Here is a 19929-nt window from a genome sequence, read left to right as displayed (position 1 = left end):
TATAGAGCAGGGGTCAGGAACGTTTTTGACCCAGAGAGCCATGAAAGCAAAATATTTGGAAATCTATTTCAGTGAGAGCCATATAATATATTTTAAGACTGAATTTAAATAAATGTGAGTATAATAAGCCTCTGAATTTATTCTTTGTAATAATGTTGTTATAATACTCACCATTTATGGGACTTCTGGTGTTGCATGGATTTGCTGATGGTTTTGTAGTCTGGTTGGTACTTGGTGAGGTTAAGCTTCATGCAAGCGTTGAGGCTTTCATCCGTTAGACGTGATCGTAGGTTGGACTTGATGTTTTTAAGATGTGAGAATGACTGCTCACATGCATACGTAGATCCAAACAAGGTTAATACAGCAATACTCACACGCTGCAGTGTGAGGTATGTGACAGGAAGCGCGTTCCAAGTTTTGATAATCAGCTGGTCTTCGGGTTGAAGTTTTTTTCATTCCTGTCCACATGTGCTTGCTCGCCAACTCCGCTTTCTGTCGTGCGATTCTTTCCAAATCTTCATTCAGTGACTTGAACTTATTCACCCACATGTCTGAGGCCTTCAGGTCAGCCACTTCTGCTTCAAAATCTCTGACGGAGACACCAGGAATGTAACTCAGGTCGGCTGTGTTCAGTGAACACTCGTTTGGATGGGTGATGAACTTAAAAAGACGAGTGTGCTCACGAAATTCTCCAAAGCGTGCTTTGAATGACTGTAGGAGACTGGATGCGAAGCCAGCTAACTGGTGGAGATCAAAGTTTTGAGTGGGCTCACTTGCTGTGCATGCATCTTTAAATTGTCTCAGTTTTTCAAAATGTAGTAAACGACCTGTTTCAAGATCCACGATAAAGAGCTCCAGCTTGTTTTCAAAAGCAAACACGGCTTGTTGAAGGGATAACACTGTATTTCCAATGCCTTGCATTTTCACGTTGAGCTGGTTCAGATGTTCAGTCATATCCACGAGATAGTAAAACTTGAGGAGCCACTCAGTTTCGGCTAGCTCAGGATGCTCAATCCCTTTCATTTCAAGGAAAGTCCGGATTTCCTTCAGGCAAGCCGCAAAACGGCTAAGCACCTTCCCTCTTGACAACCAACGCACATTGCTGTGCAAAAGCAGACCGTGATAGTTATTTCCAACTTCATCCAGCAGTGTTTTAAACTGGCGAGCATTTAAGGCTCGGGCAACAATAAAGTTGATCACACGAATGACCAGCGACATCACTTCGCCAAGCTGCCCATCACACATCTGAGCACAAAGTGCCTCCTGGTGTAGAATGCAATGGAAACTTAGGATGGGTCTATTTTCATGTTCACGGAGAAGCGCCACAAATCCTTTGTTTTTCCCCACCATACACGGAGCACCATCAGTACACACTGAGATAAGTTTAATCCATTCGTAGATTTTTTTCTTGAGCGAACTCCATGAAAGACTTGAATAAATACTCACCTCTTGTGGACCCTTTTATTGGCAGAACAGCAAGACTTTCTTCGCACAGTGTATCACCAGCAGCATATCTTGCAATTACACTGGACTGCGACAAATGGCTTACGTCTGTTGACTCATCCAAAGCCAGGGAAAAGAACGGCGCTGTATTTATGTCCTTCACTTGCGTTTCCTCCACTTGGTTTGCCATCATGATGGTACGATCATGAACAGTTCTTGCCGACAGAGGCATGTCTTGTATCCGTTTGATTATCTTGTCTTTGTTTAGAAGATCATCAAAAAGTTCATTGGCTTCATCCAGCATGAACGTTTTAGCATCCTCGCCATCTGTAAATGGTTTTCCATTCCTCACTATTGCTAAAGATCCAGCAAAGCTGGCGGAATTATCGTCACCTTGCCGGGTCCATACGCGGAGTTGCTGCTGGCTGGCTTGCACCCTGCTCAGTAGCTCTTGGCACGCTTTCTTTGTGCTGTCTCCCGCAGGGTATTTTGATGCAAAGGTAGCATGGCGTGTGTCGAAGTGCCGCTTTATATTCGACCGTTTCATCGATGCAATTTTGTCATTGCAAATTAGACACACCACAGAACCTGCTCTCTCCACAAAGGCGAATTCTTTGGCCCATTTGTCCTGAAATGTACGATACTCCTCATCTTTTTTTCTTTTCGCCATCTTCTTCGTCGAAGGGTTAGCTTTGAGCAAATGAGAGAGAGGGAGATGTTGACCCAACTGAGGCTTGGCAAATAGTGAGTCTGGCTGGCCTGCGCATGGGCTTATATGCTCGAGAGGTGTGGTGCGGCCGGCCAACTCTGGGATGCTGTCTCCTCAGCGGTGGCGCGAGATTGGTCGAGATGAATTCCGCTACGCGTCTCGGCGGCGGCACGTTATTGGAGGAACCGAAATCACTAGTCGCCTCGGCCGCATGACTGGACGAAACAAAAACCGCTTCAGCCAATTCGGAGGCGTTTTTTCTTCTCTCCTTCTGCCAAGTTCAGCCCTGCACGTGAATGAAGCACGACACCATTCAAACTATATGTAAAGCTTCCACGAGAAATATTGGGCTTTCAAAGTTTCAAACTCCAATTTTATCTGCGAGCCAGATGCAATCATCAAGAGCCACACCTGGCTCGCGAGCCACACGTTCCTGACCCCTGCTATAGAGGTATGGGCAATCCTCTATCAAGCCTATAGAGGTATGGGCAATCGTCTATCTAGCCTATAGAGGTATGGGCAATCCTCTATCTGGCCTAGAGACGTATGGGCAATCCTCTATCGAGCCTATAGAGGTATGGGCAATCCTCTCTCTAGCCTATGTAGATATGGGCAATCCTCCATCTAGCCAATATAGGAATGGGCAATCCTCTATCTCGCCTATGCAGGTATGGGCAATCCTCTATCTGGCCTAGAGACGTATGGGCAATCCTCTATCTAGCCTATAGAGGTATGGGCAATCCTCTATCTAGCCTATGTAGATAAGGGCAATCCTCCATCTAGTCAATATAGGAATGGGCAATCCTCTATCGAGCCTATGTAGGTATGGGCAATCCTCTATCCAGCCAATATAGGTATGGGCAATCCTTTATCTAGCCTATGCAGGTGTGGGCAATCCTCTATCTTGCCAATATAGGTATGGGCAATCCTTTATCTCACCTATGTAGGTATGGGCAATCCTCTATCTAGCCAATATAGGTATGGGCAATCCTCTATCTAGCCAATGTAGGTATGGGCAATCCTCTATCTAGCCTCTACAGGTATGGGCAATCCTCTATCTAGCCAATGTAGGTATGGGCAATCCTCTATCTAGCCTATAGAGGTATGGGCAATCCTCTATCAAGCCTATAGAGGTATGGGCAATCCTCTATCAAGCCTATAGAGGTATGGGCAATCCTCTATCTGGCCTAGAGACGTATGGGCAATCCTCTATCTAGCCAATATAGGTATGGGCAATCCTCTATCTAGCCTATGTAGGTATGGGCAATCCTCTATCTAGCCAATATAGGTATGGGCAATCCTTTATCTAGCCTATGCAGGTGTGGGCAATCCTCTATCGAGCCAATATAGGTATGGGCAATCCTCTATCCAGCCTCTGTAGGTATGGGCAACCCTCTATCTCGCCTATGTCGGTATGGGCAATGGAGGATTGCCCACACCTCCAAAGGCTAGAAAGAGGATTGCCCATACCTATATAGGCAAGATAGAGGCTGAATGCCTAAACTCCATGTTTGTTTCTCAATCTAGTCTCAAACTCATCGCTTTCTGTACCCACCTTACCCAATCGCATCCAGCTAATCCTGGACTCTGTGTCCTTTTCTCCCGACTTTTGCTGTCAAACCACAACTCTCCCGTCCAAAGGCAGAACCTAGTAACTCACTTCTAATTGATTTTGAGAAAACAAAGAAAAACTGCTTTTATAGATATTAAAGCCGTATCCATTCGAGAAGATTTGATTATTCCTTTACAGATGTTAGAGCGCTGCCATTTCGATGTCATGTGACTAAAGCGTGGCATCAGATTGGTCCATTGAGATACTAGGTTTTTTTGTGGTATTTACCGAATTCTGTTGGAGTTGCTAGGTCCTGCCATGACCGTACAAGCTTACGTAGGGAACAAATTACAATAACTTATACACTAACATGAAGCCTATAACCTAGTTACTCCAAAATTAGTATCAGCTCAGTTTTGATCAAAAAATGAGTTACTAGGTTTTGCCTTTGGACGGGAGAACTCTGATTCTGCAACCGGTCCAGACTGCATCAGCCCACATGTCCGAAAAAAAACTTGCTCTGCTGCTCTTGTCACCCTCATCTCTTTCTGTTTCATTCACCCTCATTTGCTCAAGGTCATCTGCCATCTGCTTGGAAATCAGCAAACATTACCGCTCTGCATAAAAAAGGTGCAAAAACAGATCCCTGCAACTACAGACCAATCAGCCTTCTCCCAATCATCAGCAAGATTATGGAATCCATCATCGCTTCAGATATTAAATCCTTCCTCTTCTCCAATGGCCTGATTTCCGATCATCAACTTGGATTCAGACCAGGTCACTCCACCCTGGACTTGCTGCTCCTGCTTTCCCAAGAATGGGTGGAGGTCCTCAATGCCAGACTTGAGATCAGAGTCAGCACCCTAGACATATCGCATGCCTTCGATAAAGTCTGGCACCGCACCCTGCTCACCAAACTCTCTTCTTATGGTATCCAAAGCAATCTCCACTCATGTCTCTCAGATTACCTCTCCTGTTGCAGTCAACGTGTGGCCCTAAATGGAATTCTCTCATCCCCTCTTCCTATCCATGCTGGAGTTCCGCAAGGCAGTGTTCTTGGCCCAGTACTTTTTCTGGTTTTCATCATTGATCTCTCCGACTATCTGGAAAATCCTCTTCATATCTTTGCTGATGCTCCACCCTCTGCTGTACCATCTGTCATCCTTCAGATCAGCAAGCAGCAGCCTCTTCACTCTCTGCAGATCTGGATAAAATCACAAGCTGATCCAACACTTGGAACATGTCTTTCAATCCTGACAAATCTCACACTCTCACTATGTCTCTCCAAAAGGACTGTCTGAAAAATCCCCCCATCTACTTTCTCAGCAATCCTCTTTAAGAAGTCCTTTCATTCAAGCTTTTGGGCCTCACCATCTGCCACGATCTTTCCCGGGAAAGCCACATTCCAAGCTGGCCTCCAAAGCTAGTCGCCGACGGAGCATCATCCGTCGTGCAAAGTCCTTCCTGGCACACCTGAGCTCCTGACTTTGTGCAAAGCTTTCATCGGCAGCTTGATGGAGTACTGTTCTCCCCTCTGGGCTGGTGCTCCAACCTCTCACCTTTCTCGGCTAGTATCATTGGCATCTCCCGCGATGAGGCTGAGTCTTTTGTTCTCTCACTGCAGGCAGGTCAGTTGTTCTTTCTGTCTTCTTCCATCTCCTCTCTGGCCTCACCATCTACTCTGTCTGCGATCTGTCCCCCACATATTTCCACAGAGTGCTGAAGGTTCGCCAGCAACCCCCTTCTGGTTCAACTTCCAAAATCAAGAATCACTGCTCACCTTCATTCTAACATTCCTCTTTTTTTCCTGCCTTTAGAACAAACTCCCACACTCTCTTGAATCCCACACTTCCCTCCATGTCTTCAAAACAGTTATTCCTCACCATCTCTTCTCCTTTTCTCTTATCGTCCCCCATCCAAGACCATTATCTTTTCTACCCTCGTTAATCCACCCCAAACCCACCTCCTACAAATTCCCTGCTTTCCTTCCTGAAAGTCCCTGTTGTGTGAGGACCTGAAAGTCCCAGTAGTGTCCATCTTGATTACCCCGTGTACCCTGCCCCATCCCTCTCCTTTCCACAGATCTCCAAATGTCTCTGTTCCCTACCTAACCAGCGTGACCACTCCTTGGCTTTTTCACAAGATCTTGGCTATTCGTTGTTCACTTTGGCGTCTTGGTTTTCTATAGGTTTTCTTGGCGTATAGGTTTTATATTATCATCGCTTTTCCGAAACCTTGTGAATTCTTGGCTTTTTTCATTGGCTCACCTTGGCATTTATGAAAATGAGGAGTGGTCACACTGTTCCCTACTGTTTTGTCCTTCCCTCTCCCACCCTCTTGTCTCCTGCTCCCCTTGTCTTATGGTATGTGTGTTAACTCTTATGCGAGCCGCGACAATGTATATAAAATAAAATAAAAAAAAATACCCCTCCCCCCCCACGGTGTCTTTTGCAAAAAGATATAGAACGATAATTGGGTGCCATTTCATCCAGTTTCTTTTCATATTCGCAGTTCTTTTTGAAATACTTTCAAAACTAAAGAATCGGGTTTGAAAAATTGTCCTCACAAGTTGGAATGATTCGAGTTACACCACTCTGTGCGGACAAACTAATCCGACTTAACGTTTTGGCAAAATTTAAAAATTGAGCTAGTTTCATATGACACAGCTTATTAAAATTAGTATGATTTAACTTTGATAAGTCTGTAAAGGACTTAAATTTGTACGACATGATGGATAAGCTGAACTGAAGCAATGCTGAGCTCACTCATTACCCCTACACCACGATCCCACACCATTATCCCTACACCAGGATTGCCTATACATCTATAGGCTGGATAGAGGATTGCCCATGCGTCTATAGGCTAGATAGAGGATTGCCCATACCTATGTTGGCCAGATAGAGGATTGCCCATACCTCTATAGGCTAGATAGAGGATTGCCCATACCACATAGGCTAGATAGAGGATTGCCCATACCACATAGGCTAGATAGAGGATTGCCCATACCTCTTTGGCAAGATAGAGGATTGCCCATACCACATAGGCTAGATAGAGGACGCACTCCTTCCACGGCCATTTCTTATGACCCCTCCCCGGTCTTCCTCTTGCTCTGCGTGGTCGCCATCCTAATGCAAGTCTCCATGGGGAGCAAAACATTGTTTAAAGCCACAGGAAAAAGTACCAATTTTTTAATCACATAGGTACACAGTTGAAATCATCTCTGCCGCTCTTCATGGATTTATTGCTAAATCTATTTTCACTGACGGTTTGAATGTAGAGACCATTTATTAACGTCAGAAACAGTTTATGAATGCTGAAATGCTTTTTTTCTTTAATATCGCTGCTGAAAACTGTTTCGTATTCGATCTTCCGTTTAACTAACACTATATCCTGTAATTTTGAACCGTAAAAAGCACGTGTACAATGAGAACCGATCCACACTAACCCATTCATTAACCAATGCCACCAATCTTAACTGCAATCAGTAAATGGTCTGAATCCCATCAGATGGTGACCTTCTTTTGGAGGCTAACCCCTACACTGGTCATCTCAAACGGTTGTTTGTAGCAATTGCCTATTGGACAGGGATTCAATAACCAAATTGGTCGACCGATGGCATCTTTACTGGGACATAGCTCTGTGCTGTTGATGCAATGTCCCTACACATTATGGCGGGAATCTGCAACTTCGCTGGAGTGCCGGCAATAACTCATGTACATTTATTGATCGCTAATCACAAGCGTTTGAAAGACACCGTGAGATCTTTCACATCGACTAACTACTACTGGCAGACTGATCCCCATCTTACCGTCCTTTCCAGAGACGGCTCACCTTGTGAAGCAATTCCTGAGCTGGAAAAACACCAGGAGGACAAGTTTACAGTCGGATCAGGAATCCAACTGAGACAAGTCACATCATAGGCAGGTGACCTACCTCTACACCATAATATCAGACTGTCAAGTGGTTATATTGCAGCAAGGGTATTAATGTGGCAAAGGGGGCTATATTTTCGAGATAGGAATATGTCAGGATACTGATACACATGTTCATGAAAGGCCACATAGCTCAGGTGGTTTCATAGCTTCATTACATAAAGGACACTGCCCTTCTGATTAATACCGAGGCATGGCAGGTTCCAAGATGCAGCATTCCCTGAACATCAGACAGAAGTTATTCCGGAGATGATTCCGCCGAGAAACGAAGCAGACAGCTCAGAGGCGACTACCTACAAGTGATTTTCAGTAGAAATCAAATCGGTTCAAAAACAATTGATATCCTAAGTTGAAGCAACGATGCATTTTAACCTCAAATCATATTGGTGCATTCTTGAACTCTGAATCAAAGCCATTTTATTGCTGGAAGCTAACCAGGGATGTTTTAAAACGTGATTAGATTGAAAAACATTGCTCTTTACCACCACATCCCTCACCAGTGCAAGTGCTCACTATTTCCCCAATGCAACCACAGAATCCCATCGGGCCTAAACAGTGACTCCTAACTGCGGCATTGAACGGCGATGATTTATTGTTATCATTGTAATTCTGAAATCGTTGCCAAGGCGCAAGGCCGTGTAATCGTCCCTTCCAGTTCATCTCGCGGTGTTTTGTCAAGCACTGGGGATGGACCTTGTGGGCCATACTTTAGGGTTGTCAAACTTGGATCCAGCATTCATCTGTGATTCTAACAGAAAAAAGGGTGAAGTTTAGTATTTTACAGACGAGGCCATGCCACGATGATGACAACAACTCCTCATCACATCTCTTACAGCAGATGCAGTGCATTTAAATGTTTTAACCTTTCATCTACTTCCTTTCTGCAATGACTAAAATAGTTCTCAGATAATTATTCAAGATAAATGGGACCTCCAGGTCAGTAAGATATGTTCCTCCTAAGATTACTTCTGGGTGATGATGTCCTAATTGGCCAAAAAATTAAGACGGTATATTCTGATCCCATAATGTTATTCCACGTGTTTAAACGAGATTTGTTCAACAAGCTTCTGAGAATCTAGAAAGTTTGCAAGCTGAAAAACAGTTTGATTTCCTTATTGACATGATGCAATCAACAGGTCATCACAATAAAGTCATTTTTATGATGGGGTGGCAAAATTTAGTGAAATCGATTTTGTTCGACTCAATATTATCAAATGTTTTCATCCGTATTACTAATATTTAATGCTAAAAGTACTCCTGCTGCCTCCATAAAACAAATGACCTTCAGCTAATAATTCCCATGGTCTTGTAATGTTGGGAAAAGCTCAGTTTAGCAAGCCATTGTCCATATCCAGCCAGCAACAGCACTATCGAAAGGGTGCCCAAACTACGTGGAGTGTAAAAAAGCTCACTGGCATGGATGACTCCTGTTGACAGGATGATTTTTGGCATCAGGACTGGCCGTGCCCTTGTCAGCTGTGGCTATGTTTCTGACCTGACCTCAACCAGAATCTCTTTCCATCTGTTCTTCTGCAACAGCCTTTCAGAAGCTGTGATTCTGTGAGTTATACGGCTGCACTTGTGAACATGTCTTCCTCATCTTCATCAATGAGCTTTCTCATTGTCTGGAAAATCCTGCTGATCATTTTGTTGATGATTCCACCTGCCGCTGTCTCATTTATACTCCTTCAAACAGGCAGGCAGCAGCCTCTTCCCTCTCTGCAGATCTTGATAAACCTTACTCATCCAACATTTGTAATATGTCTTTCAACTCTGAAAAATCGCACACCCTCACTTTGTCTCTCTGAAAGGACTGTCTGGCAATCCCTCCCATCTAACTCCTAAACCAAACCACTTGAAGAGGTAAAGTCACTTAAACTTTTGGTCCTCAACATCAGCCAGGATCTTTGTGGGACAGACCATATTTCCAGGATGGCCTACAAAACCAGCCACCGAATGGGCATTCTTCATTGTGCAAGGTTTTTCCTTGGCCAATCTGAACTTTTTAAAACTTACAAAGCCTTAATTTATAGCCTGATGTAGTACTCCCCTTTGGGCTGGCACCCTTGCCTCACACCTTGCCCCTCTTAATACTGTGGAAAGCAAGGCCCTCAAAATTATTGGGATCTCCCCTGATGAAGCTGGGTGTCTAGGCCTGTTACTTTCACATCATAGTCAGGTCGGTGGCCTCTCTGTATTGTACGACCTCCTGTTTAGTGTTGCACCCCATCCCTCCCCCACCCTCTCTTGGCTCAGTCCTTCCCAGATTTCCATAGCGTGCATATGGTCTTGGTCTACCAGTAACCCTCTTCTTGTTAAACTCCCAAAATCCAGGCTTACTGCTCACCTCCACTCATTTGTTCCTCTTTTCTCTTGCCTGTGCCACCAACTTCCCCAGTCTGTTTAGTCCCATTATTCCCTGCAGAGCTTCAAGACAGCTGTTCACCACTACTTCAGGTCATCTCCTCATAAATAGCTCTACTCCCAAGCACTCCCTTTTTCCAGGTTATTGTGATCCCCCCCCCCACCCCCAACTCCCTCACCTTTTTTCATTTGTTTGTTGGTTGGTTTGTTCCTTTTCTGCTTCATCTCCACTTTCTCCTTCCTAGTCTTTCTGTGCTGCAGCTTATTCACCCTCATGTGTTCTTCTCCCCCTCCCCTTAATCTCACTCTCACCTCTACTCTGCTGTTGGCGTTTCCTCCTTTCCATTTTCTTCCATTCCATTCTGCTTTAGCTCTTCCACGAGCCTCGACCATGTATACAATTTTTTTTGTTTTGGCCCTCAGCCAATGATGCGACCCCGCAATCTTGTACTGCATACAAACGAAGAAGATTCAGAATTTGAGTTTGGATTCGGCTTTGGGTTCCGATTCGTATTTTGGTTATTGCTTAAGGTTAGTTACACTAGTTAGTGCTGCTCCAGACTGGTGAAATATGATTAGGGTTCAGATTAGTTCTGCTGGTGATGCAAATCTATATTAACTATCGAAATTATTTCAGTGTTTTGGTGAAGGGTAGGGTTATGGGAACGGTGAGGGTTCATGTTTGGGTTAAGTGTAGGTTTATTCAGTGCCGATTAAATAGGGTTCAGGCTTGTACTGGTAAAATGACACAGTTGTACTTCAACCTTCGAAAGTATTTGATCAAGGCCACAACACGACCTATCATGGAGTATCATTGCCATATTTGGGCTGGTGCTCCATCCTGTCACCTATCCTGGACAGAATCCAGAGACATGCTGCCATTCTGGTGGGACATGAGTTGGCATCATCCCTGGAACCTTCTCTGTCCTCCACTCTGTTGTTTCCTTGAGCCATTTGCATAGAAATTACCATGGAATGTGCTCTGAGGACCTCTCACAGGTTGTTTCACCTGAGCATACTTTCAGTTGCTCTAAACACTTGGCAGTTTCTTCCCATCCATATACTGTATCTGTCCTGAGGAGTAAGACGATGAGGTATTTTTCTCGTTTTTCCCCTCACACTGCATCACTTTGGAACAGTTTACCTGCATTCTGTTTCCCCCTCAATCCCAACCTACCTCAATTCAAGAGGAATGTCAACAAATTCCTCCTTTCTGTTTAAAATATCTATGCTTTCCTTTGTGTAGCCCCCACCTTAAGTGGCCTTTGGCTTTGTGGTTGGTAAAATTTCATTACATAATAAAATAATAAAACCTCCGACAGGCTGAACATTTTACATTTTGTAGCCCAGTGAGAGGCCGGATCTGCATCCAGAACTTAACCAAAATCGAATCAATTGCTCTTTGTCACAGACAAAGCAGTCCACCAAGTTTTGTCCATATCCATCCATAACTTTTTGAGATGTCCTGCTCACAGACAGACAGACAGACAAACTGGTATGAAAAGAACCTCCGAACACCTTCACCAAGGCCTAGGTCACATTTGCCACGGCGGCCGTGGGGTCTCCAAAATCTACGGCCACTAGCAATTATACGGCAGCCGCAGTATTTCCATGGTCACACAATGTAGCAGTCACATATGTTTTTATTTTTCGGGGAGCCGCAGGGCGTATTTCGGCCTAAGTCCATTTGCCACGGCGGCCGTGGGGTCTCCAAAATCTACGGCCATTAGCAATTATACGGCGGCCGCAATATTTCCATGGTCACACAATGTCGCAGTCACATATGTTTTTATTTTTCGGGGAGCTGCACGGCGTATTTATAAATTGTGGAGACCGAAAACGTGGAGTTGCCGTACGGTCTTTGATTTGATGTCGCACGGTGACCTTAGGGCATTCCTGCGGCGGCCATAGAATTTTCAAGGCAGACGCAAGGTGCCTGTAAGGCGACCGCAGGGGGGCCCTAAGCCGAGCGTGCGGCCAGACGGACGGTAACGAATGGGTTAATTTATTTTATTTTTTTTACCAGTTTTTTTTTTCAGCTTGTCGAATTGCTACGGCGAACGTAGAAATGAAAAAAGTTATAACTCCACGTTATAATTCCACGGCGACCTTATGGCCTGTAAAATATAGCCAAACAGTGTAGGGCCACCCTGAGGCCACTGCAGAAACTCTGCGGCCACCACACGTTTCTGCCAATTCAGAGGGCGTACGGCCGCCGTAGAGCAAATGTGACTTAGGCCTAACGGAGGTAATAACGTTCAGGTAAATAATAATGGTAACTGCTCAATGTACATTGCCATAAAAGGGTTGAATCTGAGTCGTACAAAATTCATGCTTTGGATGCTGGTCGTGACTCCGACTTGCATCGACTTGCTGGTACTCAACTCAATGTTGTGTGTGTGTGTGTGCGTGCGTGCGTGCGTGCGTGCGTGCGTGCGTGCGTGCGTGCGTGCGCGCGCCAATTTGGAGGGATGAGGATCATCATTGCCACTGATGCAGTCTCCTGTGGGTTGGAGTATGAATTTGTAATTTGGCCATGTTGCCAGGAATAGCTCACCAACTCTTCGCAAAAGATACCATGGGATCTATACAAACCATAAACTAATGCTGGCATATGGGATTCCCAGTTTAACGTCCATCCGAGAAATGGCACACACATACTGCCTCGCCTTGCCCGTGAAACACCAGCTTGACAGTTTGTAGCTAGGCCAAGATTCGATCCCAAGCTAGACAGTTGAGACTTGTGTTGATGCCATTTGGCAAGATGGGTAACACCATCATAATATATAGTATCTGGAACTAAGAGAGTTTAATTTTCATCTTATTATTCAACACAACATGCATAATGTTTATCATTTCTAAGTTGTGATAGAGATTTAGGTCTCACAATAGTAAAGATTTCGAGTGTACAAAACGCAGCTGGCAGGAGTCCAGCTTGTTAAGTATGATCATTTGCGAGCATTCTGATTCTGTGTTGAGATCCCTGGCGAAATCAAGACCGAGTTAAGCAGCTATTCCAATGAAGTGCCAGCACGGGCTGCGGCATACTGGAGGCTGCCTGTCACATTTGTAACAATCTAGATATAAATTAAATCACATCACTTCCTCCCCCCACTATTCTGCATGAGTTGGCCTTCATATACAATGACAGACACAAAATGAATATTAAAGTTTGATATTTTTATACAATGCCTCGGCAGAAATAAATGAATAAACATGTTTGATTGGTTGTATAACAAACTTTAAAATAAAAATCTTTGGCACGAACTCAATCAAATGAGACGATTTGTTATGTTATGGTATTTGGTAGCACGTCATATGGCATCATATGGTACAAGAAAGAACCCATTATTCTGGATGATGGCCTGATCCATCTTAATTGCCAAACTTGGGGTAGATTTTGTTGCAGATCTTGCATATTACTTGGTAGAGTTTGGCTTTTCCGCAGTTCCTGATAGACATTCCCAGAAGTGTTTGATGACGTTCATGTCAGCATTCTGTGTTGCCCATGGTAGCATCTGCAGCCAAGTCTGTCTCTTCCATACAGACGTAGTTATGGGCGAAGAGCATGTGTCATCATCTTCCTGCAGTTGCAGTACATGTGTTACATCCTGCAAAATAACTTGTTGGCGTAATGGAAAGAGGGTTTATTGTTATTCTAAGCAAGGCATTTTGCAGTATGGAATGGAACACTTGTACTGCAGGAAGATGGTAAAACATGCCAATGATTTCGAAAAAATAAATATTGTACATCTTCTCCCCACCCCTCCCCCCTCCCACACTCACCCCACCCCTTTTGTGTGTGTTATATTACAGTTACGCAACTTTTTTTTTGCTTAAGTACTCACGTCATCTAATTTTACTGACATAATTAACACCCCAAGCCTGGTGTTGCCTTAACAGTTAAGGTGACTGGGTTCGAGTGGAACCGGAACAATTTTTTTTTCTTCTGAAAACCATTGGAAAACATTAATTACAGTTTAATTAGAAGGGAATATTATTTTTTGAAAACCACAAAGTCCCCAAAAAAGGCCAAGAGTGTCGATTTCGATTTTCGCCAGTGATGTCACACTCAGAAGCCACCTTGATCCAAATGGCGGATTTACATAGAGAAAGTGTACCCTATTTTGAGCTTGGATTCCAACACTGATTGCACCATCATTATCAACTGTGCAGGCTCTCAGTATCTTGAAAGTGATCAGTGGGATTTTGAAAAAATTATTGGTCACAAAATCGGTGATGGAAACGATTTCGGGGGAATTATTGAGCTGTATAGTTTTGAACCTAAGGCGAGCAATTCAGACGAAGATGGTGACAATGGAGGTGTTAGTGAAGTTGAAAACGAGGGTCACATGTTCACTACAGATTGGTGGGTTTTGTTTTTCTGTTCAATTAACGGTTAATAAGAGATTTTGTATTAATTGATAAATCAGTTATATTACTCCAGCAGAAACATGACACGGACATGGCATGGACACGACACAGCACAGATATGCCAGTGGGACATGACAACACGACAGCATGGACACGTTGGTGGGACATGACACAGTACAGACACGAATGCTGTCTCCACCAAAACTACATACACAATTTCAATGAAACTTAACCACAACCATAATCACCTGATATATACGAAAGTCTATCGAAAGCATCAAAATCTGCACTCAAAAAAGGGGTCTACAGGGTGGGGTTTGTTCCCGAAAATAGGTATTTGCTCTCTTCTCTGAAACTTCAAACAAGATTTTGATGAAATTTGACCACAACCTTCATCACCCATCATGTACCAAAGTGTGTCGACCGCATCAAAATCTGCACACAATAAAGGGGTCTACGGGAGGGTTTTGACCCTCCAAAAGATGTATTTCCTTTCTTCACCGAAACTGCACACACAATTTTGATGAAACTTGACAACAACCTGCATTACCTGTGATGTACTAAAGCTTGCTCACGGCATTTAAACAAAAAAAAACAATTAGGGTCTAAGGGGGTCTGCGGTTGGTTTGAGTGATTTGCTTCAGATCCAGGTGAGCTTCAGGATAGGCTGTCCTATTTTTCATTTATATGTTGATTGCTTTTGATGTTTGGATGTGGTACATGCTTATGAACCTCGTTGCTATGCAGTTCTCTCTGTGCTGTCGCTGATGATTTGCCAGTGATATTATTTATATATATATATATATATATATATATATATATATATATATATATATATATATATATATATATATATATATATATATATATATATATATATATATTGTTACGGATCTGGAAACCATTTGCATTCCACATACAGGTCCCAAAAGTCAGTTATCCCGTTAAGTACATGTGTAGTCAGATTCCCTTCCTTTTGTCTAGTGGGAGAGTAAAAAACATGCGTTGCGACTTCTTTTTTCGTTAGGTTTTAAATGTTTACATCCAACGAACAACCAACAACCATTCCATTCCCCATCATGACCCACTACCCACCCGCTATCTACAAACACTCTGACTTGCCAAGGCAGGGTCTTGCAGCCGTTCCTTTCCGCTTCCTCCAGCGTCCCATTGAATCTGGCGGTGGGTCCTTTTTAGCGAGTCTGCAGTAGAGTGAACGGGTATTTCCGGCCTGGCCGAACCCCCGCCCAGGCAGGGCGGACCCAATGAAAGCCCCATCCAATCGGGGCGAACAGTGACATCAGCTTCACCAAGGCCACTCCCCTATCGAGGGGGATCTATAAAAATGACGGGTAGGGTTGCAAGTGTGTCGTGATTTTTGGATTGCGCTGGAGTTCTTGAGTGGTTATGAGCAGTGGTTACGAGGGGCTGTTACGAGTTCTTAGTTGGTTTTTGCTGTCACGAGGGTTTGAGAAGAGGGTCATCAAGGCGGCGAACGCATCTTTGCTGGCCCTCCACAAGGAAGGGCAGAGCGAACCCAACCTCCCTCCATGGACCCGACTATTCACCGCCCGAGCTCTGCCACGAACCACGAGTCCCCCACGTGTGACTGGGCCCAGGCCCACGACCATTGGCAGGTGCCGCAGCACGGAGTACCCCCTTTCTCCGACGGCCAGGTACCCATCCAGACTCTGACCCCCAGCTCGTCTCTCTCTCATCGACTGGAGGGTCCAATAAATAACTCTGGGTTTATTTTCTTTTTGTGTGTATGTCTGCGTGTGGGCCCGTCTTGTAAGTAGAATTGAGTAAGTGTGTTTGCTGATTGTAAATATTTCCCTGATTGCATATTCGCGTCAAGTCTGGCCTTTGTCTTTATTTTACTGTAAATAAAACAATTGTAGAAATGTTCCCAGTCCGTTTCTGTCCCTTCTTACATTGGTCCAGCGTGGTCCAGGTCTGAGTATAAGCGGGGTTTCATCCCCGGTAATCGGTCTATCATAGCCGGGACGTCCTGGGCAGGTCCCGCTCAACTGCAACGAGCCGGAAAGATAGGTGGCAAAGCCGTAGTCGGTAGTGTGAATCGACCGCTGCCCGTAGAGTAAATACGGTTTGACTAGGTGTTCCAAGGGCGTAGCTTCCCCGGTAGTTTAAATTGCAAAGCCACTTAGGTAAATTAGCTTTAGACAAATAGACCCTATGCTACGAGGTTAAGATATTGGCGGCCACGGTCGGATAATCGACACACCAGCTCGCGGAGTTATCTGAGCGACGGCCTACAATTCCGGGGAGTCTGGTATAGACGTAGTTTTCCCCCCACCTTGCAGTCGTTCTCGCCACCAACCCCTGGCCCACAACAATATTTATACGCAAAAACACACATATATATATATATATATATATATATATATATATATATATATATATATATATATATATATATATATATATATATATATATATATAACGGTTCTAGGAACCGTATGCATACAAACATACAGTTGTCCCGAAATTAGTTCTTCCATTAAGTATATGTGTTGATAGATCCCTCTCCTGTGTGTAGTGGGAAGACACTGGGGTGCGTTGCGATGTTTTTTTTAGTTAGATTAATAAATCTTTATATCCCCTCCATTATGAACCGCAGTACCTTCTTCTCGCCTTCCAAGGCAAAATATTTGTGCAGTACCTTTTTGGTGAGTCCGGACACGTGTGGAGTGGGCGGGCTTCCCGGTATTGCTGAAATCCAACCCAGAAAGGGCAGACCCATGGACCCAATCAGGACGGACAGTGACGTCAGCTTCACCAAGGCCCCTCCCCGCTGAGGGAGATCGATAAAGTATGAAGCAACCCTGAGAGCGTTGGAGTGAGGAGTGTTGGAGTGAGACAATTCGTCAGCTGGTAGCGAAAGAAAGGATGAAGGTCGTAGAGTGGTTGCGCTCTTTGGGGGTCATTCGTTTTGAGTGTTAGAGAGCTGGGAAGACCTCAACCCGACCTTGACCGGGTCTCTCGTTGGGTCCTGTCTGCAGCCCTGATCCCCGCCTCGGACTCCGCTCTACTTGACCCGGGCTCCTTTGCAGACACGGTCTCCACGCGTGCGGCCGTGGATCGGGTCGCACGACCATTGACAGGTGCCGCACCACGGAGCATCCCTTCCCTCCAATGTTCAGGTGCCCAAAAGAACTGCGACCTCAGCTCACCTCCCTCTCTGGCTGTGGGGCTCCTTTGCCCTACATCTGGGTTTATTTTCGTCTGAGTGTGTGGCGCAGTCTTTAAGTAGAATTGCATAAGTGTTTTTATTTGATCATTGTAAATCTTGCCTGTTTTATTCCCACGTAAGTCTGCTTTGTGTCCCTCTGTTGTAAGTTGATTGTAAATAAATTATTGCAGAAATGTTCCATGTTCGTTTTTGTCTTTTCCTTCATTGGTCCAGCATGGTTCGGATCTGAGTTTAGCCGGGTCTTTATCACCGATAATCTGTTTATTCTTGCCGGTACATTCTTGGCAGGTCCGCTCGGCTGCATCCGAACCGGAAAGGTAGTTGGTAGTTGGTAGAGTGATCTGGTTCGGGCAAGGCGTAGTTCCCCAGTAGTTGAAACTGCATGGTTAATTCGGTAAATTGATTCTAGACAAAAAGACCCTACACTACACGGTGGAGGTATTGGCGTCCACGGTCGGTTAAGCGACCCGCCGCATCACGGAATTATCCGTGAGCGACGGCCTACAATTCCGGGAGTCTGGTGGGATATGACGTTACTTCCCCCACCTCGTGGTCATTCTCGCCACCGGGCCCCGGCCCGCAACAATATATTCACAAAGGGCTGAGATAGCAGAGGAACCTCAATCAGAGATGAGGCAGTAAAACATAGAGGCCACTAACATGTTTACAATTTGAGAGTAACAGGCCTTGTGCTTCAGACTAATTGCAGAAGATGCCAATAATGTTAAGATTACATGGATTTTAGGAGACAGATGTGAAGCTGTGTTGCCAACCCATAGGGTAGAGCAGAACTTGATTGAGCTTACGGTCAAACGCCTTGTCGCCTGAGAAATTCTGATTATTCAAGGAATTACGTGGAACGATGGAGGATGCCTCATCTGCAGCTGGCTTTGGAGGCCAACTTTGCGGTGTGGTCAGCCAAGAAGAGGTCATAGCTGATAGGTCTAGAAATTCAAGAGACAGCCTCATTCCAGTGGATCACCTTGAAAAAAAAAATACGTGTGATTGTTTAATAATCCTTCCGGAGTGACAAAGTGAAAATGTGAGATTTGTCATTGAAACACATGTCACATTCATCAGACCAGCATCTCATCAATTCAAGATCAGCAGAGTGAGGTAGCTGCTGTCTGCTTGGTAGTGGGATGGGGGTACTGTGCAACACAATGTGGATTTGCCTGTAAAAAGGAAGGGAGGACTTTCCAGAGCATCGGAGGGTTTGGTGAAGAAACAACACTGATCCCAGGACACTTCAGCCTCCACTGAGAAAGAGGAGAGGGTTACTTTGGCAACAATGCATTGACTGAGCAAGTAGGGGGGGGGGGACTTTAAAGCCAGGTATGAAGGTGGCCTTGTATGCCACAGGCAGAGAGTCAAGCTTGCCAAGCAAAGCAGGATGCCAAAACTGTATTGAATGTCTGAGATATTTCTCGGGAGACGGTCCTAACCTCTTGTTTGCGATTCAAGGCATCCAACCATTGCTAAAAGAGCAGCAGCATGTCCAGAGTTTAATGGCTATGATGGAATCCAAACTGATGGTCAAGAGATAAGGCTGTTTGAAAATAAGAAAGAGTGACGTCAGAAGCAATTATGAACTTCATGATGGATTTATCTACTAAGTCTCATCACATTGCAAACGAAGAACCAAACAGCTCAAAACGAAGTATGCTACTTTTTAGAAACAACCTAAAAACATAATGCTCCAGTTACTACATCAGCGGAGGCATACAAATTCACCTCTTTATCACATAATGTATATTGAAAATTACACCTGTGATTTGACCGAGATTTCTAATATTTTACAAGGGGCACTCAAAAAGTTCCACAAATGACATACGGTAGTCCGAGACACAGCAAAAAAAAAGTATAATGAGACATAGTGATGACTAAAATACATTTGTATATTATTTTTAATAATTATATTTACACACATAGAGTAGTGTCTGTCTTTTACGAAGATCAATGTTGTAGGTGTATGCCGATGTGAAGATCCGTAAAGGTAGGGTAAAAATAATGTCTCCACAATTATGGAAAAATAGATAGCTGGATGTGTACCTTCCCGCAAAGGGGGGCCTGCAGAAGGCAGTGACTGCACGCCGTCATTTTGTTTGTCCGCGATTGTTTCCCGCTGACTTTCCCTGTGAGCTTTTGTGTTTGCTTCCAAATATTCCTGCCCGTATGAATGCGCATTCAGTCGTCTCCTTTTACTTTCTACAAGTCCATTGGGAGTGAATTGCATTATGCATGAGTGCCATGATGGGGTTGTCATGTAAACATGATGGGCCGAATGGCCCTTTTCTGTGCCTGATTAATTATACTGTATGGATGAAAAATAGTTCTAGGA

At 44.4% G+C, this 19929-nt stretch overlaps 1 long non-coding RNA gene across 5 annotated transcripts in view; it reads right to left on the bottom strand.

The window, feature by feature from the left end:
* The window catches only part of LOC147032659 (uncharacterized), a 122518-nt gene that overhangs the window by 85821 nt on the left and 16768 nt on the right, over positions 1-19929 (bottom strand). Inside the window, exon 3 of one of the 5 annotated variants that reach the window (XR_015055281.1) lies at positions 8115-8384. The exons of 2 other annotated variants lie outside the window; for them this stretch is intronic. This is a non-coding gene — a long non-coding RNA (uncharacterized LOC147032659). Of the gene's footprint in view, positions 1-8114; positions 8385-13302; positions 13612-19929 lie in introns of those variants that run through there. 2 more of the 5 variants (XR_015055279.1, XR_015055280.1) reach the window with 2 other exon arrangements.

Source organism: Eptatretus burgeri, chromosome 2, assembly GCF_056783735.1.
Source record: "Eptatretus burgeri isolate ZD-2024b chromosome 2, Ebu_testis_v1, whole genome shotgun sequence".
Classification (NCBI taxonomy): Eukaryota; Metazoa; Chordata; class Myxini; order Myxiniformes; family Myxinidae; genus Eptatretus; species Eptatretus burgeri.
Note: the sequence above shows the minus strand (reverse complement) of the source record. Positions and strands in the feature narration are given on the sequence as shown.